This window comes from Marmota monax, unplaced genomic scaffold (genome assembly GCF_021218885.2).
Source record: "Marmota monax isolate L192 unplaced genomic scaffold, Marmota_monax_Labrador192_F-V1.1 WCK01_AAM20220418_F8-fsc00045, whole genome shotgun sequence".
Lineage (NCBI taxonomy): Eukaryota > Metazoa > Chordata > Mammalia > Rodentia > Sciuridae > Marmota > Marmota monax.
The window spans coordinates 40,735-66,143 of NW_026692132.1; the positions used below are offsets into that span (position 1 = coordinate 40,735).

The following is a 25,409-nucleotide window of genomic DNA, read 5'->3' on the forward strand; positions in this document are numbered from 1 at the left end:
TTTTGGAGAAGTTTTCATGAGCAGCTGAGAAAAAAGTGAGTTTAGGTGTCATTGGATGAAATATCCTATAGCTGTCCATTTGGTCCATTTGATTTATAATATATTTTAGGTCTGAAGAGTCTTTACTGAGTTTATATCTATTGGAGAAAGAGGTGTTATTATTCCATTGGGATCTATCTGCATATTTGAGTGCTTTCTCTCTATTGAAAAGATTTTCAATTGAATTTTTTATTTGATTTATGTATCTTTCATTTCCAAGATTTCTGTTTAGTTCTTTTTCAGTATCTTTATCACAGTATTGAATTTCTCATTTATGTCTATCCTGACTTCCTAGATCAGCTATCAGCTGGAGTGGCCTGGAGCAAAAACTGTTTCAAATAATTCTCAGCTTCCCTTTTCACCAGTAAAAGGGAAATACTATCAATTGAAGTTTTGTCTAGATAAACTATATTCATGCACTCCCAGGGTGGGGCTGATAAACTGTTCTAAGTGGGAAGTTCCAGCAGCTCAGGTTTATCTCTGATTAGAACTGTGGGAATTTTGTCAGATGGTATCTGCACTGGAGAGATTAGATCAATACAATGCTAGAGACAGAGAGATGCTGATCTCAGGCATCTCCACAGAATTCTACTCCCAGGTCAGGATGACCAACCCTCCACAAGTCTCACACTCTTCCCCACCAAATCCATGGTAAAGTGGTCACAGAAACGGAAGTTAGATTTTATGCTTTAAGATATTTTTGGGTCTAAGATGTAAAGGTTTCCCTCTTTGTTTCTTACTAAATCCCCAGTGGTAACAAAAGTCACCTGTCCAGCTTACCTGACAAATTAACAGAACCAACTTTCTTTAAAGGTATTTATAGATTATGTTTTGTAACATAAACATTTTCTTGTGGTCTTATCAGCTATCCCAAGTCTCCCCCCAACAACAGGCTGATGAATTAAACTTTTTGCTTCTTCTTTTAATGGAGGTCTGTGAAACTGTGGTAAATGCTACAACTGAGAAACTGTAGAACAATGAGACATTATAAAATGGACATCTGCCTCCCATTTCAGGGTCTTAGAAGGAGGAAGCAAAAAAACTAAGTAAAACTTGAATAAGGAACAACCAACAGGTGGGCAAAGGGGTTAGTGCTGTGGGTTGGTTGGTAAGAGAGAGAAAGTGGTTCAGCAAAGAGGAACAAAGTCTCAGGGGCTAATTGCAGGTGAAAAATAAAACAATGTGTACAGAGGAACTCGCTTTTTGTATGATTCTGTCTTGTGTTGTCTTTCCTAGGACTCTCATCATGTCCTCAAATGCAGTGCTTCAGAAAATGCTGCTGGTGTTGATATCTCTTTTAGTCATCGCCTGGATAACTTCTATAATTTCTCAAAACTCCACAAAGGTATGAACAATTTTCTCTTTGGTTTGAAACCTCCACCTGTGACCTCCATCAACTCAGAACCTGTAAATCAGTCCTTCCCCTTCCCTCCCACTCCAACTCTGCTCTCTTCTCTCCTTCTCTGCCCCATTTCAGAGGGACATTGTCACCATTTTCTTATTTCTCACTCATCCTCAATCCAATCTAATCGGATTCTACCTTCTACATGCCATAAATGTCCCTTGAGAAGGTCACAACCTTCCATGTCACTGAGTACTTGTACCAATTGAGTGCATAAGTTTCTTGAATATATAGTTCCAGTTTGCTATTTTTTTAATTTTGTCTATGATTTACTTTTCGTGCAAAAGTTATATTTTAGTAATACAGTTTCCCTTGTTGTTTCTGGTAAATTTATTCAGAAGATTTTCCACTACAAGCTTATATAGGGAGTCTACCCATGCTTTCTTATATTTTTGTTTTGTATAATTTTATTGTTTGTTTTTATACATCTGATTCACTTGATATTTGCTGTGAAACTGTATGTGATATTTGCCTAGTTTTGCTTTTCCTTATGGCTATCAAGTTATTCTATTCCTCTTAGTAAAATTCCATCTACATCCCACTGATTTTGAGTGCAGCCTTTATATCATACTAAATTTCTATGATAAGATCTATTTTCATTCTCTATTCTCTTCCACTGCCTTTTTATCCATATCTCAATTCTACTCTATATACTTAAGAGAAATTTTAGAAGAAAACTTTAATATCTAATAGGGCTAACACACCACCCTTGATATCTTTTTTCCCATATTTTTCTGGTTATTCTTTCTTATTTATCCTTTCAAGTAAATATTCTAATTGACCTGCCTGGTCCAGAAAATATTCAGGGTATTTCTATTTCATTGAATATATAAATTAACTTTACAAGAAACAATAGCTTCAGTCTAACAAAGTAGTTCCCCTTCCAGTTGTTCAATTTGGTTTCTTGAGTTTTCTTCATGTAAATATTGGACACATGTAAAAATGTATAACTGAATATCTTGCTGTCATTTGGCAACCATATACCAGATCGTCTGTTCCATTTGACCCTCTCTCTGGTTTTGTCTGCACATGTGAAAGCTACAATTTTTATACATTAAATGTATTACCTGCCTTTTTGCTCAGTCCTTCTATTGTCTATAGCCATTCTTCCATTTCTACTTTGGGGTTTTCCATAAAAATATCCCATGCATCTGAAAAGAAAGACTATTTTACCTCGTCCTTTCCAATTCCAACAACTTATTTGCTTTCCCTTGTCCAGTCACATTAGCAAATACCTCCAGTCCAACATTAAACTGTAATAGAACATGGGAAGTTTATTTGTCTCATGTCTGATTTGGTGGCAAAGCCTCTACTGTTACACTTTAAGTAAATTATTAGTTTTTGCACTAGAGAATAGCTTATGGGTGGAATATGTAAATTTCTTTTTGTTGAGTGTTTTATAACAAATTTGTGCTAAGTGATTTACTCCCGTTACTATTATAAAGCAATTAATAAATTAATACTACTTTTCACCTCGCTCTCTACTATCCAACCATCTTTATGGTAGTATTGCATCTATTTTCTCAGAGTACACAACCATTGTGTATGTATTTTATTCCTTGTAAGCATCAATTAGAATTATTCCTGTAAGCTAATAGATATTTAGTTCTTACCACAAATATTTATATTAAACTTTCCAGTCATTCTCATTGTTTAAAGTTCAGTCTGATTTTTTTTTGCATTTTCCATGAGATTAATTTTATTTAAAGAAAGATGCATGTTGTAACACCTAGAGCAACTATTTAAAAAATTAAGATATACAACTAGTAAGTCAAAGAGGTAAAATGGAGTATTAACCAACAATTCAAAAACAGGGAAGGAATGGAGAAGCAGAGAAGCAAAATGGGAATGGGATAAACAGGGACAAGTGACAATTACAACAGAATTAGACCCAAACTCATTGACATTTGTATTTAAAGAGTTTAAAACACTCCAATTAAAAGGTCTAAATTTTAAGAATGGACACAAATAAGACACAGTTACAGATTCTTAGCAAGAAAATTGTTATATATAAAGACAAGATAGGTTCATAATAAGAGGAATTAAAATATATATCATAAAAACCTGAAGGGTGGAAAATATGGTGGGGCTATACTAGTCACCAGAATGTACTTTTAATTTTTTACCCATATATTTATACTATTTACTGTTATTCTTTTCTTCCTCAATTTCCATGTTTTTCATCTGGGATATTTTGCCTTCCCCCAGAAGAATTCTCTTTAGCATATGTTTTTAGTGCAGTTCTTACTGGAGACAGGTTTTTCTGTGTTTATATGAAAACATCCTTCTTTTCTTTTCTTTTTTAATTTGTTCTAAGGGCAAAGGGGAGAATAGAGGGGGCATGGGGGTGGGAAATATAGTGGAATGAGACAGACATCATTACCCTAGGTGCATGTATGATTGCACAAATGGTGTGACCTTACTTCATATACAACCAGAGAGGTGAAAAATTGTGCCCCATTTGTGTACAGTGAGTCAAAAAGCATTTTGCTGTCATGTATAGTTGATTAAAGTTCAGTCTTATTTAAAAGGTTCTTTAGAAGGATTCAGAATAAATAATCTCCTATTACTACCATGTTCAAAAAAATTAGTGATTTTTATCAGAGGTCATTTGTCTCCTTTTAAAATTCCTGCCTCATATTCCTTTCTTTGCATTCCTTAAATATTTTACTTCAGTGAATTTTAGCTAAAAATATTAATGTTAATATGTAAAAAATAGATTTAAGAAAAAACACAAATAATAATAAAATGTTATGCTATACAAGGAAAAATTTACCAAAAAAAATCACCATACATTAGGATGAACCTAGCTAAATACCCACATTCAAAAATGAAAACATTAGAGTTACATGCTAAATTTGATATGTCACGGCCATAGTAAATAATTTATTATGCCTATTTCAGAAACTTATAAATCAAACACTCTAAAATTAGTAAATATCTAGAACATCAGAACAAAATAAAGAAACAAACTTTATCTAGCAAAAAACATTAGAAAGGAAGTAGTATAAATAGTAAACTAAAAGATATATTTTTGATTTAGATATTGTTTTGTTCTGTTGTAAAATTCATTTCTTTTAAAATGGTTCTTCCATCTTGCTGATATTTCTTATCTTTCCCTTCATTACCTCATTTAGCATGGTTATAATACCTGTTCCAACCCCCTTGTCTGATCATTCTAACATCTTTTTTCAGTGTTTGTTTCCATCAATCGTCTCATCCTTTGAGAAATATTATATGTTTCCAGTTTTCTTCTATGCTGAGTAATTTTTAATTGTATACTAGAATTGTAACTGTTATGTTGTAGGGACTCTGGATCCTGTTTTACTCCTCAGGATTGTACTGGCATTTTTTAAGTGGCCAATGATTAACTTGATTCAACTTCAACTGCAAACTATCTCATCTGTGATTAAAAGTAATTAAAATCTTCACTGAGTTAATGAGTTATTTATATGATCCAAGTTGACATTAGAGTTTTTATGGTATACCATGTAAAGATGAAGAAAATTTTTGTGGAATCTTGGTTTAAATTTCACTGGAGTTTGGACATTTAGCATATGTCCATTAGTCTTTGGCTGTGGATCTCTCCTGAGTTGCAGGGGCACAGGAGCCAACTCCTTAGTTGCTATGAAACTCCCACCAGCAGCTTCTGGTTTGTCAGCTCAGGATACTTACAGTATTATAAGTTGTCTGTGTCTATTGTGTGCAGTAGTTCAGAATGCAGGCTCTAAAGAGCCCCTGTGTTTGCTGTGGGGATCACCTTGTACCTGATCCCCTTTCCTGGATCTTTTCACAGTAGTGAAGATCCTGATAGTTCACTGTGAGTGCAGGAACTCTGGTTGTGGATTTTCCACAGGTAATCTGTGGTGTAGAATTATTCTGGCTGACACCACTCTCTGAGGTGTTCTAGTGAAGGGTCTCTAGTGGTTCCCCTGGTCTCCAGTTTCCACTACCACAGGCTATGAATGGTGGGTGTTAATTCTGATATCCTCTGGATTCCAGAGCGGTCTATGGTGATATCTCCTTTTCACCTCTAATTTTATTGATTTGGGTCTTTTCTGCCATTCTTTTCCCTACTTAGGCTAAGGGTTTATCAACCTTATTTATCTCTTCAAAGAATTAGCTCTTAGTTGCATTGATCCTGGGTATTTTTTTTAATTTTCAATTTCATTAATTTCAGCTTTCATCTTAATTATTTTCTGTCTTCTACTGAGTTTGGAGTTAATTCTTCTTCTAAGGCCTTGAGGTGGTGCTTCAGCTTATTTATTTTATTTTTCAATGTAGGCACTACAGTAAAAAATTTCATCTTAGAAATGCTTTTGTACTGTCTCAGACATTTTGATATGTTTTATCTCTTGTCTCATTCATTTCTAAAAATTTATTGACTTCTTCTCTTGTCTCTTCTTTGATCCATTCTTCATTTAAAAGCATATAACCAGGCTATCCCACTTCTCACTATATTAAAGATCTAAAGTCAGCATACTATAAGAAGGAAGCCACATTAGTATTTTAGTACCATTCACAATAGCCAGACTATGGAACCAACTCAGGTGTCCTTCTATGGATGAATGGTTAAAGCAACTGTGGTATATATACACAATAGAGTAATATTCAACCATAAAAAAGAATGAAATTCTGTTATGCTGGTAAATGAATAAACTGGAGACTATAATACTAAGTGAAACAACTCAGACCCAGAAAGTCAAAGGTGGAATGTTTCCTCTGATACGCAGAAGCTACTCTAAAAGGCGGCAGGGGTGCATAAGAGAGAGACAGAAAATAAATCATGGGGAGGATTCTGTCAAAATAAGGTCAGGGGAGAAGTAGGGGATTGGGAGAGTGGGTAAAGAAATGGGATAAGTAAAAAACAGAGGAATAAAACTAAACTAACTTTCCAATGTACATATATGAATATACTACAGTGAAACTCATCATTATGTATATCCACAAGACACTAATATTAACAAGGAGGAGGAGTGGGGAGGGAGGAGTGGGGAGGGCAAGGGTAAGTACTGGTTACTAATTTGGAGCAAATTATATCCCATGCATTAATGTCAAAATGAATCCTTTTATGTAAAAATTATGTACCAATAAAAAATCAGGAAAAAAGAGTATTGTTCAATATCCATGTGCTTATATTGTTTGTTACTTTTCTTCCTTTTGATTTCTATCTAGTTTCATTCCATTATGATCTGATAGGATGCAGAGGGGTAATATCGATTTTTTTTATATTTGCTAAGATTTACTTTGTGACCTAGAATACAGTCTATTTTGGAAATAGTTCTATGAATTTCTGAAAAGTTAAATTTAGCTGTTTTGGGGTAAAGTATTCTGTAGATGTCTTTTAGATCCACTTGATTTATAGTATCATTTAGGTTGGAAACATCTTTATTGATTTTATGTTGTGATGACCTATTGGTGATAATGATGTGTTAAAATCACCTAATATTATTGTGTTGGTATCTGAGATTTAATGTCATGAAGTATTTTTTATGAAATTAGGTGTGTTAACATTTAGGGCATAAATATTTACTATCATTATATCTTCTTATTAGATTGTTCCCTTTAAGACGATGTAACAAACTTCCTTGTCTTCTCTTATCAGTTTTTGCTGAAATATCCTTTAAGAACATCTACTCCTGCTTGTTTTTAGGGTCTGTCTGCATGGAATATTTTTTCCATCCTTTTGCCTTCAGCCTGTGAGTGTCTTTGCCTATAAGACGAATCTTATAAGCAGCATACAGTTGGATCTTGTGTTTTGATCCATTCTTCTAACCTGTGTCATTCTTTCTTTTTTTTAAAACAAGGTTACATTTTAATTCCTGAATTTTACAGTTCAGCATTAATATCACCACATGTATATAAATGATGTAAAACAAGTACAGTGGTATTTTTAATACAAAATAAACATCTGTTTTATGGAAAAACTATACTTCATATCTACAGACAGCCCATCTTTTCCAAACAATAGCCAAAATTAAAATTAACTACAAAACCTTCAAAACAGAGGAAACTGCTTCAGTTTAAGCTATTCAAGGAAAAAATAGACCCATTAATACATTACAAAGGTGATCTAAAGACTGTAGCTGGAATTACTATTTTTAGATTATGTTTTCCCAATGCATTAAATTGCAGTTTGGGGACATTTTTCTCATCTCAGCATGATCTCAGAACATAGATGAGCAAACTAACATTAAAATACTTACAGTTAACTGCTATTCTAAAAATAAAACATTGTAATTGTTTGCCTCAATTTGTTATTTTAAATTCCTTTACATACATTGAATGTGCTTTTAGTCTTTTAAAAAAGCAGTGTTTGTATTACATACACCCTTGCCTGCTTGTGGAAAAGTCTCCTGTACTGCATGTGACTTGACATTTAACTCCTTGGATCAAAATGGCTTCTAGATATTAAATACTATAATTCAGCACTGTTTTTTTAAATTAGTTTTATAAATTATGCTTTAATACTTGCCTGCAGCTCTGACGATAAACACTTTTTACTAACAAAGCAAAAAGGGACTTCAGAATTTATCTTCTACAAAGGATTATACTGGTAGGTCGATGAAAAACATTCTGTTCTGTCCATTCCCAAGATTCTGAAGAGGATCATTATGGAACACTAACAAACTGTTTTCTTGGCTGCTATCATCTCAAAAGTGCTGATTTTAAAATTATATTAACAAAACTATCCATTTTGAATGCAGCTTATTTTTGTCAAAATACATACTGAAAATTCTTGGTGTAGAAAATATAATGGGTGCTGTAATACAGGGTGTATTTCCCTCCAACTACTCAAAAGGTTGAATTTCTGTGAAGTCTTCAAAGAAATTGTCCCAAAATCTTGACTACTTCTTCTTTTTTTTTTATAGTTCTATTTGTTTTCCATAATTTTTTTAAGAGGCAACTGATTAAAACAACAAAATGGCCAGGACCATTATACAAGTAATGTTATTGGGTTTGCAACTGAAGCGTTGTAATGTTTTTCTAGACTGGATACCCCCCAGAGCAACCCTGCATTATTTTACCAACCTTTTCCTTCCCTCAAACCTGAGACTTTCCTTGCTGAGAAACTATAATCCAGATTCTGGTAACTAGCCTTTTTTTTTTTACTTAAATTTTTTTTTCCTTTTTTACAGCCTGAAAAGGGAAACCCCTTAATTACTAGCAAGCATTCAAGTTCCTGGGAATCCTGGGTTTTTTGTTTGTTTTTGTTTTTTGTTTTTTACAGAGTTAAACTCTCCTAGATGATATACTGAGGATCTTCTGCTACTCCTTGTATATTTATAAGTTCAAATGAGAAAGCTTTCTAATTCAGATTTTTCCAATCATTGAACAGTTGCAGCATTTTAGTAAGAAGACCACACGTTGGGAGTCCCCCAGTAAATATTTTATGAGCCAAGACGAGGTCTTTTCCTGGGGGATGATTTTTCTTCTTCATCTTCCTCTTTATCATCTGGATAATCCACTAATCCAACCAAACTTCCCTAGGTGGCTGTTACTGACATAGTCAAGTTTGTAGTTTTGGAAGAAGACCCATTAGAACTTGCTGGTCTTGTCTGAGCCACTACAGATTTACTGTTTGTACTGTTTGTTCCATTAGCAGCACCGGCAGAGTGGGAGAAAGTAAATTTGAAGCCACCAGAAGATGCGCTTTTGGGACAGTTTCCCTTATCTTCACTTTCTTTTGCTTTTTTGTCTCCATAAATTTTTCATAACTATCTGGAAAATCATCTCTGGCTTAGATTTTTCAACTGGTGCCACAACTGCTTTTCCTTCATCCTCCTCATCTTCATTAAGTCACATATCTTCATCCTCTTCCAAGGCTTTCGAATCTCTGCAAAATCTGTTACTACACAATATAGATGGCACACTGTTCAGTTTCTGATTTTGTCTGTCTTTGTCTTGTTCACATTTAGTCTGCAAGTTTTTGAATGTGTGAACATATTCAATCGATTCAAGTGCTTTATAAAAGTTTTCAACTATATGTGATATCTTCTACTCTTATAAATTCAAACAACTCAATAACAGCTGAATTCAACAGATTGTACAGAGGTCCATTATCTAGAAGAGCCTTTATAACTGGCTCAAAAAGATTTCCCTTGGTGATGTACAATTGTAACATTCATCTTTAAGGCCAATTATCCATCTCGTAAAGCGAAGAGCACACAAGGCCAGGAAAGTGTGCTTTGAATTCATCAAGATGAAGACTCTTCTTAGCAAGTCCTTGTTCATGATGTAGTTTTTAATATGGTTTGCATGATGTTCCACACAAAATGTAAGTAACTCTGAAATTAAGGCAAGTTGCTGTGCTGTTTGTTAATTATCAGGGCAAACTGTGTTGTCTTTGTTAGATCCAACTATTCTATCTTTTTCACATTTGTCTTCTGAAGGATTAGTTAAAAGTGGTGGAGCTAGCTTGTTCTCTGGATCAATTAGAGTACAAAGAAGTCCCATTATCTGAACTGCACCTCTTAACTCAGGATCAGTATCACAGATCATCTGTTCAATTACTACATTAATAAGAAGAATATCATCATCACTTTGCTGGGCTTCTTGCATTACAAATTCTCAGACTATAGATGGACTAAACTCTACTAGATAAGAAAATATTTCTGCAGCAGCTGATCTAACATGCAAATCATCCATGCCCATTACAATGTCAAGAGCAGGAAGAATTCCCAATTTTGCCAAAGTTTTGAAAAATGCAGCCCTGTTTTGAGGTTGTAATGTTTGAGAAAATGCACAAAATTCCTTGAAAAAATTAACCAATTCTCACCTTTTATTATCATCTGTAGCCTCATCTGTTAATTGTGCAAAAACTTCTCACCTTCCTGCAACATGCTGACTATCTCAACTTTGTTGAAGAAAATAAAAGATATGAAAGTAGAAAGAAAATTCTCTTCAAAAACAGATGGTGTATGCAAAATGATGTCCTGAATATACTGTATCCTGTAAATCTGATGTATTTTTTGCCTTACTTCAGAGTCTGTAATTGGTATAACTTCTTTAAACGTTGCAGTTTTGGTCAAGAATTCTCTATGTCTTTTTGGCTGAGCCAAAGCAGGATCATATTCAAGGCATGCCACAACATCCACGACACACTCATCAGAAAACATCACGCCAAAAAGAGTTGCCTTATTTAGGAATAAGATTCCTCTAATAATTTCATATAAATGATATAAGCCTTCAGTGTTTTCTAGGTTCTCACAAGCTTGAAATAGCTGCAGTAGTTTTTTTTAATACAGCCTTCATTTTCCGAGGCCAGAACCAGCTCTTCCCTACAGATAGGTGAGGAGAGAACTGAGGTAACCAAGTCAGCACTCTTCAAGTTTGTTGAGTTCACACGTGGGCAGGTCAATCAGATGACTGGTTTCAGGCATTTCTTCAAATTGTTCTTCTTCTGATTCATCAATGAGGTCCTGCGTGACTTCTACTGATGGGTCCTTACCTTGAACCTGACAAATTTCTTCCCAGATCTCATCACAGCCAGGTTTTTCCTGAAAACTTAGAGCCAGATCATAGTTGTCAGCTTCTGACCAAACAATTAACTTATCCTGTTGTTTCTGATATACAGTGTTCGGATTTATCTTTGATTCTAAGAGTAGTGATCCAGTGGACTCTGCACGAACCAGCAGCGACATCCTTTTGAGCTCCTCCATGTAAGTGGAAGAGATGTGGCGGGTGCCTCGGTTGTCCTTTTGCTGGTCTTCCTTCAGGGTATAAACCTTCACTCTGTGAATCCAACATGGTGGCTGCTGTCCCCACTGCTCCGCCCACCGCCTCCTCGCTCACCTCTTCTGAGACCCTCACTCTTCAGAGACAGTAGTGGCGGTGGTGGTGGCTGTACCTCTGGAGAGGCCATGGCTCCAGAGGTTCAGCCACGAAAAGGGTTGACAAGAGCCACTGAGACCCTTCCACTCGGAGTCCTGTTATCTCTTACTTCAGCCCTGCACACCTATACACACAGACACACACACACACACATACACACACACACACACCGTCCCATTGCCCCCCAGAGCTCGCTGCTCTCCAGCTGCTGTGGTAACTACTACAGATCTGCCATCTCGTAACCCGATTCCTTCTGCCTTTCTCTTCTAACCTGGGTCTTTCATTGGTAAATCAAGACCATTAACATTCAGTGTTAGTATGAATGTATTTGTGGCTTCCTGCCAATTTTACTTTTTGTTATATTTGATATTGTCTTCATTCTTGTATAGATTACTGCGAGGGCTCTCTCTCCTCTAGTGAGGAGGTCCATGGAATAGGGTAGAGGAAAGCGTGGCTGGGGAGTCGCTAATCAAGTCTGATTTTATTGCACAGTTCCCATGTGTATATAATCAGGCAGTAGCTAAGCAGATTACAGGCAGCCACCAATACAATGTCTGCTAACTGCCCTTGCAGCAACCAGTTGGAGTGGGCCCTGGAGCAAACACAGGGACTTGCAACACATGGCCTAACGGCCCAGGGCTGTGCCTAAGGGGTAAGCCACCTGCACAAAGGGAGTGGCCTGCCACTCAGACGCCCTTAATGTATGCCATGTATGCAGTACTTCATGCACTTGTCCCCACAGATTACTCTTTTATTGATCTGCCTCTATTTGGAGCTTTGGGATTTGTTTTTTAGTTCCTCTGTGTGAAATTTATCTTTGAGTATCATTTAGAGTACTGGCTTGGTGGTCATGAATTTCTTTTCTCTATTTTTGTCTTGGGAGGTTTTTTATTTCCCACTCAAAATTGAAACTGAGCTTTGCTGAGTATAATAAACTTGGAAGGCAGTGGTTTTCTTTTGGAGCTTGGAATATCTCATTCTAGCTCCTCCTTGTTATTAGTGTCTGGATTGAGAAATCAGAAGTGAGCCTTATTGGTTTGCCTTTAAATGTGACCTGATGTCTCTCTCTTGAAGTTTTTATTCTTCTTTCCTTATTTTATGTTATGCATTTTGATTATGTCTTAGAGAATATCTCTTCTGGTTAGGTCTTATAGGTGCCCTCTTTGGCTCTGGTGTGTGGATGTCTATCTCATTTCTGATATGGAAATACTTTTCTGTAACTATCTCATTGAAATGTTCTTTACCTTATATCTCCACGGTCTCTTCTATCCAAATGATTGTCAGATTGGGTTTCTTAATGTTGTTCCAGAGTTCCTATATATTCCATTCATGCTCTAATATTTTTCTCTTTATTGTATTCCATGTATTCAAATTCATGTTTCCTGCCTTCATGGCCTAGAGTTCTGACTTCAAGGGCTGAAGTTCTATTTTCTATGCAATCTAATCTGTAGGTGATGCTTTAAAGTGAATTTTTAATATGATTGTGTCTTTCATTGCCAGGAGTTCTGACTAGTTTAGTTTCAATATTTCTATTTCTTTGAGTAGTCTTTCATCTCCTTGAACTTGCTCTCCTAATTCATTCCTTAGACTTTCTTCAAGTTCATCTAACATTTTACTAATCAGTTTTTTATGATCTTCTCTGGAATGTCATCTACTTCTGTATCTGTGGGACCCTATGTTGGAGGGTTCCAGATTTTGAGGGGAGACTTGTTTGCCTGTTTCCTCATCTTTTCAGAGGCCCTGGACTTACACATCATTGAAGATGGATTCCACTTTCTGTTTTATACAGCTTCTTACATGTGTAGGGTTTTCTCAAATTCTAGGATTTATCTCTGTTTTCGAAATATGTTTAGATGTCAAGGGAGGATATGAAATTCCCCTCTGGTCATTCCTCCTTGAAGCATGGTTTTTGTGTTGGTGATTTTCTTTTCCCACTTCTATGAATTGTAGCTATATTTAGGCTCAAGTGGGGTTAGATCGTGTGGGGTGAGATTCTCTGTTGTTTGGCTAGTTTATAATAATCACTCAGCAACAGGACCTCTACTGTGGAATCTTGAAGTGTCATGATCACTTTCCAGCTCCTGTTAGAGCAAGGGAGAGTAGGAGTAGCCCTAATGTCAGTAACTGAAGTATAAAGTGATAAGTCTGGAATCTACTTTGACCTCTCTAACATTATTGTCACCTCACTGAGAAGTTATCTTCTACCTTTGTGAGTCTGATGCTGATGGACAGTGCAATTCCCATCAAATAAGTTGAAAACAATGAAAAATCACAAGAGTTGTCTTAATCCATTAAGTTTTATTGGATTATAACAAGTATATGTATAAACTATACAGAACAATTTTTATACAGAACAATTTTTCTCCTGAGCCCATCTTTATAATCCTGAATCAGTTCATAAGCAATCATGACAAATTCACAAATACACATACATACACACACACACACACACACCTCTAAACTAACTAACGATATATATATATATATATATATATATATATATATATATATATATATATATATATATCACACACATACATACTCATGGAGAGAGAATTTGAAGACCATGTGCATGAGTGAAAACTTTTACTCCCTTTACTGCATTTATCAATTTTAGTATAAAGTGTTTCTCATTATACAAGTTAAAAATATTTGTACTCTCAAATAAAAATTCCTCAGCCTGTGACTTTAGGAGGTGTGCTAAATAGAAAAATATTTTAATCATGATTATATTGTTATTAGCATTTTATATGCTGTATAGTTATTTTCTTTTTTTAAAGAGAGAGAGAGAATTTTTTAATATTTATTTTTTAGTTCTCGGCGGACACAACATCTTTGTTTGTACGTGGTGCTGAGGATCGAACCCGGGCCGCACGCATGCCAGGCAAGCGAGCTACCACTTGAGCCACATCCCCAGCCCTGTATAGTTATTTTCTATCCTACTTCTCTATCTCATAGTGTGTGTACTAAGGTTTTATTTTATGCTTTCATAAAATACAAATACATATGAAAGTATGCTTTTTTTACATTTTATATATTTGTGTCTCTATTTCTTGCTTGGCTTAGCCAAAGGTTTCTCAATTTGCTAAATTTTCTCAAAGATTGAACTTAGGTTCCCTTCATCGATATTTTAGTTACATCTCATTTCTTGGTTTCCAGTCTCTTTTGGTTTACTATGGCACTGTGTTACCAACCACCAGGGTTTTTACTGATTGAGGGTGGGCCACAGAGGAGTCAGGCAAGGATTTTTTGTACTGCTTAGATTTGAAATCTACATGTTCTTACATGTGAGGCAGTTGACAATCACTGATCTATAACCAGTGTTCTCAATCTTATCTGAACACAGGATGTCTGTGAAATGTTTGAAAAACACATCCTCCAGGATTGCAATTTATTGACAATGGTTCAGTTGACCTGCACTGCAGCCTGAGAATCCATGTTTTGAAAGAAAAAAAAGTGTGACATTTGCTTCAGATTATCAACAATATTCAGAAACCACTAAATTTGAGCACCTCTAGGTGATTCCTAAATGAAAAGTTAAAGATGTTTAGGAGGTTTGGGAAAAGAAGAAGGTAGCCACCAATGCAGGAAGAGGAGACAGTATTAGTAAAAAGCAAGAAGTATAAGAAAGGAAGGTCATCTCCTAAAACAGAAAAGCAGTTCATCTTGTTAAAACAGAGAACATAGGAGGAAGTGGAAGAACCAGGCTGCAAAAGACAGGCCAGAGCATAAAGCCATGTTAAGATTGGACTTTATTCCAAGAGTCATGAGAAGACATTAAAGGGGATTAAGGCAGAGGCAGACGTGAGTGGAGTTTTGCTTTAGAACAATTGACGTAGCTACAACTTTAAAAAAGCAGAGATAGAAGGACTGTCCTCATAAAGCCCGAAGAACATCTTCACCCTTGAGGAAACTATAGTCAGGGAGATAAATTATCCTGGAGATAAATTAGTCATGATAAACTGTAGTGGGAAAGTTTGTTATACATGGGTAAAAATATATTAAGATAGAACTATTGGAGAGACAGTAGAATGAATCGGACATTACTTCTGTGTGTTCATATATGAATACACCACCAGTGTAACTCCACATCATATACAAACACAAGAATGGGAAGTTATACTCCATGTATGTATAATATGTCAAAATATATTCCACTGTCATGTATAACTAAAAGGAGTGAGTGAATGAATGAATGGATTGAATAGAACTAACAGAAATGAGCTATTAAAGGTACAGTATATGTGAAAAGAAGAATCAGCATTAATTTTTTTATTTTTTCCAATTAGTTATACATTACAGAATGCATTTTGACACATCATACATAAATGGAGTATGACTTCTCTTTCTTCTGGTTGTACATGATGTAGAATTACATCAGTCGTGTTATCATATATGCACATAGCGAAATGTCTGATTCATTCTACTATCCTTCCTCCACCCATCCCCCTCCTCTCCATTTACCTCCCTCTATTTAATCCAAAGTACTTATATTCTTCCTTACCTGCTCCACTTATTGTGAATTAGGACCTGCATATCAGACAGAACATTTGGCCTTGGGTCTTTGGGATTGGCTTATTTCGCTTAATACAATATTCTCCAGCTCCATCCATTTACTGGCAAATGTCATGATTTTATTCCTTTTTAAGGCTAAGTAATATTCCATTGGGTATATGTACTGAATTTTCTTTATCTATTCATCTGTTGAAGGGCACCTAGGCTGGTTCCATAGTTTAGCTACTGGGAATTGAATTGCTATAAATATTGATGTGGCTGCATCACTGTCGTATGCTGATTTTAAGTGCTTTGGATATAAACTGAGGAGTGGGAAAACTGGGGTAAATGGTAATCCATTCCATGTTTTCTATGAATTTCCATACTGCTTTCCAAAGTGGTTGCACCAATTTGCAGTCCTACCAACAATATATGAGTATAGCTTTTTCACCACATCCTCGCAAATATTTGTTGTTGCTTGTATTCTTGATAATTGCCATTGTGACTGGAGTGAGATGGAATCTCAATGTAGTTTTAATTTGCATTTCCTTAATTTCTAGAGATGCTGAACATTTTTTTCATATATTTGCTAATCGACTGTTCTTCTATGAAGTGTCTGTTCAGATCCTTAGCCCATTTATAATTGTGTACTTTGTTTTTGGTGTTATTTTTTGAGTTCTTCATATATCTTGGAGATTAATGCTCTGAGGTGTATGTGGTAAAGATTTTCTCCCAGCAAGAATTTTTACTTGTATGTATTGTTTTAGCTACATATCTAAGACTGAATATGTTTATTTATAATTACTCAGGCATTCTTTAAAATATTTAGGTAAAAATGTAAATGGTTTAATTTTATGAAAAATTATCAGAACATTTAAATAATATGGATGATAATAGGTGAACTCAAATTTGTTAAAAATAAACATTACTGGGAACAGATTCATTGAATAGTATGCTGTTTGTTGTCATTTCAGCTTTGGTCTGCTATAAATGTGCCCATCAGTTTATATCACTGCAACATCTCCAAGGAATCATGTCCTGAAATACCAATGAGCCTGGTAAAATCACCAACAGAAACTGAACTCAGAATAAAGGAAATCCTACAGAAAATACACCAGCTGATCCCACCCAGACCCTTCATCCATGTGAACACCACCACCAGTGCCACCCAGAGCACAGTCACCATCCTTAACCCTAGGGACACATACTGCAGGGGGGACCAGCTGGATATTCTGCTAGAGGCCAGGGACCACCTGGGACGCAGGAAGGAATATGGAGGGGACTTCCTCAGGGCCAGGATGTCCTCCCCAGCCTTGAAGGCAGGCGCCTCAGGAAAGGTGACAGACTTCAACAATGGCACCTACCTTGTCAGATTCACTCTGTTCTGGGAGGGCCAGGTCTCTCTGTCTCTCCTGCTCATCCACCCCAGTGAAGGGGTGCCGGCTCTCTGGAGGGCAAGGAACCAAGGCTATGATAAAATTATTTTCAAAGGTAAATTTGTTAATGGCACCTCCCAGGTCATTACTGAATGTGGCCTGACCCTAAACTCTAGCTCTGAACTATGCACCTACCTGTATGGGAGAGACCAGGAAGCCTTCTACTGCACGAAGCCTCAACACATGCCCTGTGAGGCCCTGACCCATGTGTGCACAATGAACCGAAGAATTTCTTACCTTTCAGTCAAGGAAAAAAGCCTTTTCCATAAGTAAGTACACTTTTAAATACAATGAGAGGTTCCCCCAGGCAGAGCTACATCGCCCACTTATCCTCTCAGAGACCTCCTCTGTTGGAGGTTCTGATCAGACGTTTGGTATCTTCAGAGGGCTCAAAGTTCACAAGTGCACATAATACCTATCATTTTCCTTAACTTGTTCAATAAAAGGGAGCAGCATTATATAGAACTCCATAACATATATGCCTTCTTGTAAGAACCAGGATTATTATATTCAGCAATATATTTTAATAAATTTAATGAATAAATTTCCACCTTCAGTAGAAAACCTTTCTGCAGAATAGATAGATGTTCGATTGAAAAAGATTCCTTCATGAATATATGATAACATCATGCTCCTTCACCTCCCATATCATATTCCACAGATTCTGCCATTTAAGTGTCTTTTGCATTCATCCATTTCTCCTTATGTCCAGTGCAGCTTTTCAAGTTGAGACCACCATCATTATCTCAGCTACTTGACCATAATGGCTTCCAGCTTGGTCTCCCTCACATCATCAATCATACCCTCCTTGCACCCACTCAACACTGCACCCTGAGCAATCTTTCTAAAAAGCCAACTCTTATAAGTCATCTCCAGTTGATCTCACGATCAGAGACATTTCAGTGTACATTGCTTAGGAGAGAGGAGTCCTTCTACCTCTCTATGTTGTGACCTATCTGTTCCTGGAAGCCCTGGTTGAATATCCCCCTCTAACCTTGTTGCACAACTCTCCCCTATCAATCTTGGCTGTAGCCACACCATGCCTTTCTCCCCCTCTCACAAACAGATGCTCACTTCCTCGTCTCCTTGTTCTCCACTGAGATGAAAAATACTTCATTCCTTAGAATGAACCATCAGAGTTTCTTCATGCACCACTTTGAGGATATCTTTGCAAAATGAAACTGTTATCACAAATCTCAGAACTGTAAGCCAAACCTCAGACACATATCACTCACAGAGTTCATTTGCTAACTTTCTGTAAGACTCTGTCTACTTCTTTTCACTTTCCATTATGCCAAAATGTATCCCTTTACCTATGGAAACTTATTTTACCTGTATGACACTGAAATACTAGAGTAGAGCAATCTCTTTCTTAACAGTTTTCAAAGTCAAGCTTTCAAAAAATATGCTTAGAAAATGTAAGAGTAAGCAACAAACATGGAAAAAATAACACATTTCAGAATCCCAGTCAGTTATTTGAGTTTGGGCTACTGATCATTTGTCCATGACTCACTTCTGCAAAAGTAAAAATATAGTTGAATGTCTCTTCCTTCCATTTTCTCAATGGTGTAACTCATCAAATATCTTCCTCTCCACTAACTATTCTTATGCCTAAATCTCAGTTAAGATGAAGACACCTTTCCCTTTATGGGATTGGACCTGAAAGACATTCATAACAGAGAATAGTATACCTCTTAATTCTGTCGAATCTGGCACCTGAGCCCCAATTATCCTCTTAAACCTTCTTAACCTTCTTACCTGCCTCCATTTACACACACACACTTGAAACAAAATGAATCCAAGAGAAGGTAGAGGTAATAAGGGGTATCAAAGCAGGAAGAGTTATACAGTCTTTCAATAACTGGAGAAAAGACATGCTGTATACACCCATTTATGTTTCAGACTGAACACTGCTTTTTGCCATTCTGACATTTGTCAGCCATTCTGACAGACATTAAGGACTCAGCAGTGGATACAGACAAATGCATGAATCTTAAAATATTCAGAAATAAAGTATGTAGAAAAGATTGAAGATGAACATAACAGGAAACATGGCTAAGGAGGGAAGCAGGGGATCTGTGACAAGAGGTCTATGTGCAATGATAAGGATTCCAGGAGATAATCAAGGGCTTTAAACAATAATGCAGTTACATTTGCAATTGGAAAGAGTGTTTTGGCAGTTGTGTTGAAGAACTTAGGGGGATAAAACTGACACAAGCTGGACAATTAGAAGCTCACAGAAAAATAGTATATTAACTAGAATATGTAAAGGAGAAACAGATAGAAACCTCACAGACTTGAATATAATATTCTAGGATACAATGTTTGCATGCAGCAGATGAGTAGAGTTGTCCTGGACTTCAGATACTCTTAGTAGGGTTGAAAGGCTTCTATGGGTTGGGAATGTGGCTCCTTAGAAAGGGGATTGCCCAGTTTACATGAGGCCCTAGGTTAAATCCCCAGCATAAAAAAAGAAAGTCTTCCAAAATCCTAATTCATTTGCAATACTCAATATGTCTAAACTTTAAAACAAAAATAATAGTTTTCAGTTATATAAAATTAAAAATTATCCTTCACTTATAAGCAGGTGATTCATATTGTCTATGGCAAGTGGACATACAACAGGCTAATTTATTGGGGTTTTGTTTTGTTTTGTTTTGTTTTTTAAGATCCAAAGTGGGAGTTGAAATGATGAAAGACCTTAAATATATTGATGTCTCCCATTGTAACAGTAAGTCTATTCTGTGGTGGGTGCTGTCTGGTATGTCTCTTATGCAGGGGAAAATTAATCAGTATTAACTCTATTAATTATAGTTTTCTGGAGCAATATCCCTAGCATGTCTGGGTGATCTCAATCATACCAGACTTTATAGGGAGAAATCAATTTAAGAAAATTATTTCAAATTCTGTTTATAACAGATTTCAACTTGGTTTTTCCTAAAGAAGAAAATAAAGTATCCTACATTCATCCCCCAGAGTCTGAGGTGCTATGCAAATGTCTTTGATGGATACCCATGGCTTCAGAGTAGGAATATTGTGCTTTTGATTTCCTAAACTATGCTAGCATAACCTCCAATCTTTACTTGATGCATTTAACAATTTTATATGGACTTTCCAACTTTTTAAATGTTTTAATGAAAAATACAAATCAATGATACATATGAAAGAAAAATATTTATACTACCTTAGCTTTAAAATAACTGTATAATACCTGAGTTTACCAATAACACTGGTAACCTTGGTTATTCATGTTTTCTTGTAATATTTATTCTTCTATTCAGCAAATGTTTATTGAGGGTCTAACAGATATGAGGAATTATGGAAACTGTATAAATTAAATGCTCAGTAAGCTTGTGATCTAAAAAAACATTTAATCTACCAACTGCATGATGACAGCAAAATGCCAAAGGACTTAAATTTAAGTTAACATTTGACTGAGCCCTGAAGGGTTATCAGAGAAATATGTAGTCAGAGAAACCACATAAATGTCATGGGTAGAGTTGCCAGATTTAAGTAAAAATAATGCAGGGAATCAGTTAAATTTAAGTAATTTCTAATTGCCTATGCATACATACATTGAGATAAAGGAAAACTATTGCATGGCATACACTCTAACAGTATTCCTTACCAGAAACAGTTCTAATTTAGCATTCTTCCTGACATTTTTTAAATCTGAAAAATCTTTTAATCTGATAACTCTATTGATGAGCCAAATTATCGTGGACCTTATTGAACAGTCCAGTAGGATAAGCATATAATGGAATGTAGCAAAGGATGGAGCTAGAAAAAGAGAAATATATTAAATCATGGAGGTTCTCAAGTGCTCTGCTGCTGAGCATTTTAGTGTTTATTTAAAAGGCTAAAGAAATCCACAGAGACCAACTATGGAGGGCAGTGATATGATCCTTCTTGTGTTTTAAAAAGCAAATTTACATCTGAAAAAACAATTATTACCTATAGAAAAGTAATTTAAAATGTTACGAAGGAATTTAAATAAAATTTATATGTAGAAGAAAACATACTCTCTCTGGATGGGATGACTTCATATTGGAAAGATGTCAGTTTCCTCTGCATTAGTTTCTTATTGTTGCTATAACAAAGTGTCTTTCAATAAGAACAACATATTATCTTAGCGTTATTCTTCCAAAGCCCAACATCAGTCTCATAGAGTAGACCTGTGTTCCATTTTGAAAATTCTAGGAAAGAATCTGTTGTACCTTTTCATCTTCTAAAGGCTGCCCTCCTTCCTTGTAGCCAATCCTCTACCTCCAGAGCCATACCACCATCTTTCTGGTTCGCCTTCTGCCTCCCTCTTCCACTATGGAAGACTAATGATGTTAGACTGGAATCCCTCCCCCAGGTAATCCAGGATTATTTTTCCAGTCACATCCGGAAAATCTCTTTTGGGTGCCATTGTCACCCTACCACAATCTCTAAGCCAATGAAAAAGATGATGCAATTCTAAATTATTAACCACATGTTTAAACTATCAAGCCTATTCTATAACTCAATTAAAACGTAATAGCAATCATAAGAAAATCAATACACTGATGCATAAATATTATATAAGGTATGCTTTTCAATAATATGCTTAAATACCATCTTCTCACATATGCCAGTAACTACTGGAATGGGGAATATTTAGTAACTGCTGATTTCAAGTTTTTAGAGTTATAGTATTTGACCATCTAGGCTACAATGCTAGCAAGCCTCCTAGAAGCCCAATCATGTCACACTGACATTCCAACCAAATCACAGGATTATAAAAACTCCTGTAAACAAGCTGAATAGCCAAGATTTAAGTGGTTATCCAGGTACATTTTCCAATTGAGTCAACAGCTCCACTTTGCCATTAAGTCCACAGGTTACAAATGCTTATTTTCCCTGGTTTCTCTGGGGGATTGGCTTCAGAATCCAACTTCGACAAATCTACAGTCCGCAGATGCTCAAATTCATTATTATTTATTCTTTTATTTTTTAAGTGGACAGAAATTTATTTTCCACAGTTCTTGAGGTTGGGAAGTGAAGGATTTCGAGTCTTTTATATAAAATGGCATGGTATTTGCATATAACCTACCCATATACTCCCATATACTTTACATTTTCTCTAGATAATTTACAATACTTCATAAAATGTAAATGCTATGGAAATAGTTATTATGTTGTATTGTTTAGGGAAGAATGACCAAAAAAGTCTTTACATATTCAATACAGAAAAAAAATATTTTCTGAATATTTTCCATTCATGGTTGGTTGAATATATAGATACATGACCCATAAATAAAGAGGGCCAACTGTACTGTACATGTACATGTAATGAAGTACTATTCTGTGGACATAGGCAACCAGAGACTTCAAGGCCTGAGGGACTAAATAAGGAAGGAAAAGAATAGGCTGCTGGTAATCCCCTGATATTCATTCCCTATCACTCATTAGTAAAAGAAACCATTATTTTAGCTAGACCTGTGGTAACTTTCCATGTGGCTACTTACAGACATGACTCACATTTTCAAGGAGTATGGATAGAAGTGATCTGGTACACTTCTAGAGAGTACCTTTAAAAGCACAATGTTACCACCTCTTCCATTTGTCTCCTTGCTAGTAGCTGAACTGCAGACAAAATCTGAGAAAGAGCAAGCCATGTTAGACTGATAAATTGAAGCCATTAGTTAGCAATGGGTAGAACAACGAGACAAAAGAGACTAGTGTTCCTCACATCATATAACATCACATTAACCTTGACCCAGTCACTCTGGAACTGTTTATGAGGAACAAATACATTTCCAATTTTAAGACATTATTTTGGTCATTCTTTTTTTTTTTTTGGCCATTCTTACAGCATTCAATCTTATTTCCTATCTAATCTAGTAAGTGGTATTAGTACAGAAATGCTAATTTAACAAAACCTACAATATAACTACTGGACGTATAGGTCCGTGGTAGAGTGCTTACTTGGCATGCATGAGGCTCTGGAAAAGAAAGAAAGGAAAGAAGGAAGGAGGGAAGGAGGGAGGGAGGGAGGGAGGGAGGGAGAAAAAATGAAACTTAAAATATGAGACACTGGCTGGGCAGTGGGGAAACAGCATAGAGAATGGCAAGAAAACATGTCAGACACCTGATGACCTTTGTTATGCCATAGCAAAGAGTTGTTGCTCTGCCACATGGGATACCTGGGAGGCAGACCATGGTAGATCTTGTGGTTCCAATGTAACAGGCTACAATATTGGTTTGTGTTGGATGCTGCATGTTACTTTTAGTAAAGTATATTTAAAAAAACATTAAGTCAAACTAGGTGTTTTAAATTTGAAGTTTTTATAATGTGCACATATTTTAAAGCTATTTTTAAACATAGAAAAATTAAGATTATTCATTCATTCATGGAACAAAGGTAATTGGTTGGATAACAAGGATACCAACTGGCAGTTCAGTAACATCATTCAGTTAGAGAACAGGCTTAAGTTACTACAGAATCGAGGGATAGTAAAGACAGGAAACCACATCAAGACTTAGCTCATGACCACAGGTGGGTGAAAATGAATAGGGAGGAGTCAGAATAATTCAAAATCTCAAAATGAGTAATTGTGCCTAAAACAAAGCTGGTGATCAAAAAATACCTCTAGTAAGACACATAAGACAAGAGTATAGGGAGAGGGAAAGAGATCAGGAAAGGGAAGGACCAAGAGAGGAGGCTGGGTGTATGACATATGCTAATAACACCACTCACCACAGGATCTCTTTTACTAGAGCAAGAAAAGAGCTCAGAGAAATGCCAAATTGGAATGACGATTCCTGTCCCTGGTGGATACACTTTACAAGGAAGGTGGATAACAACATTTTGTGACCAGATTCAACTAGATAAAAATAACATCAATGGCTGCTTGAAAGGAAAACTCATTTACCTCCTGGGAGACTCAATGTTGCGTCAGTGGATCTCCTACTTACCCAGAGTTGCAAAAAGTATGTAATTATTTTATATTCTTTTGGAAGTTCGGGTTTTCTATCTTTTCTCTCACTTGGGCTATTTGGTTTTTGACTTCATGAGGCATTCTGTATTTCAGACATTTAATTTGGAGTATATTTTTTCATACTCTCATAAGACAGGTTGTTTCCCTTTTAAATTCCAATAAAAACTTTACAATTTGATTGAATTTTCACATATGTGAACTGGTAGTCTTCTGCCAAGGAGGGAATAAACAAAATATTTTGCTCCCAACAAAAATATTCTAGATAGGTACTATACGTGATAGAATGTTCTTTTAAAAATATATTAATAATTTCCTTCAAGTTAAAGATCTGTTTATTTTTTATCAGCCCTGAAACTTTTTGATCTTCATGGAACTGGACTTTTTAAGAAATATTTGCTTCTGGATGCTGAAAGACATACTCAGATACAATGGAAAAAAACATATCTATCCTTTTATCACTTCTCAGCTCCACTCTGTGAGAGATGCAGGTTATATCCCTCAGGAAATTGACCAGATTTCAGGTGACAAAAACACAGCCATTGTCATTACACTTGGCCAACACTTCAGACCTTTCCCTATTGACCTTTTCATTCGCAGGGCCATTAGTATTCGAAAAGCTATTGAACGACTATTCCTAAGAAGCCCAGACACTAAAGTGATCGTTAAGACAGAAAATATCAGGGAGATGCACTTAGAAACAGAAAGGTTTGGAGACTTCCATGGTTACATTCAATATCTTACCCTGAATGACATTTTCAAAGATCTCAATGTAGGTGTCATTGATGCCTGGGACATGACCATTGCATACGCCTCCAATAATCTCCACCCACCTGATGTTGTGATTGGAAGTCAGATTAACATGTTCTTAAGCTACATTTGCTAAAGCATAAATATACAAATTCACTAGGAACCAACTTCCACAAATAATGCCATGTGTATTGTCAACTAAGTTTTATTCATTTTAGGGACTAAGAAACTCAAATTTTAAAAAATCATTTGGGCAAGAAAGATACTTAAGGACAATGACAAGGGAGATAGGATGCTAAGCCAAGAAAATCAGACATAAATAATGATTATGACAGGCCTTGAGATTTTCTGCATGTAATAATAAATATTTTTACACTTTAGGCAAGTTTGGGTCATGATTTTTTTTACTCCTGGCTGAATTAACAGAAAGGATTTTTAAAAAGTAAACATATGCTTGTCATACATTCTAAAATAGTCACCTAAATTTTTCTA

General features: G+C 35.9%; 2 pseudogenes; one reads left to right on the plus strand and one right to left on the minus strand.

Moving 5' to 3' along the window:
• Positions 1–1,285: 1,285 nt before the first annotated feature.
• LOC124108550 (NXPE family member 1-like) lies at positions 1,286–25,089 on the plus strand (annotated as a pseudogene).
• On the minus strand, positions 8,688–11,306 carry LOC124107289 (serine/threonine-protein phosphatase 4 regulatory subunit 3B-like; annotated as a pseudogene).
• Positions 25,090–25,409: the final 320 nt, after the last annotated feature.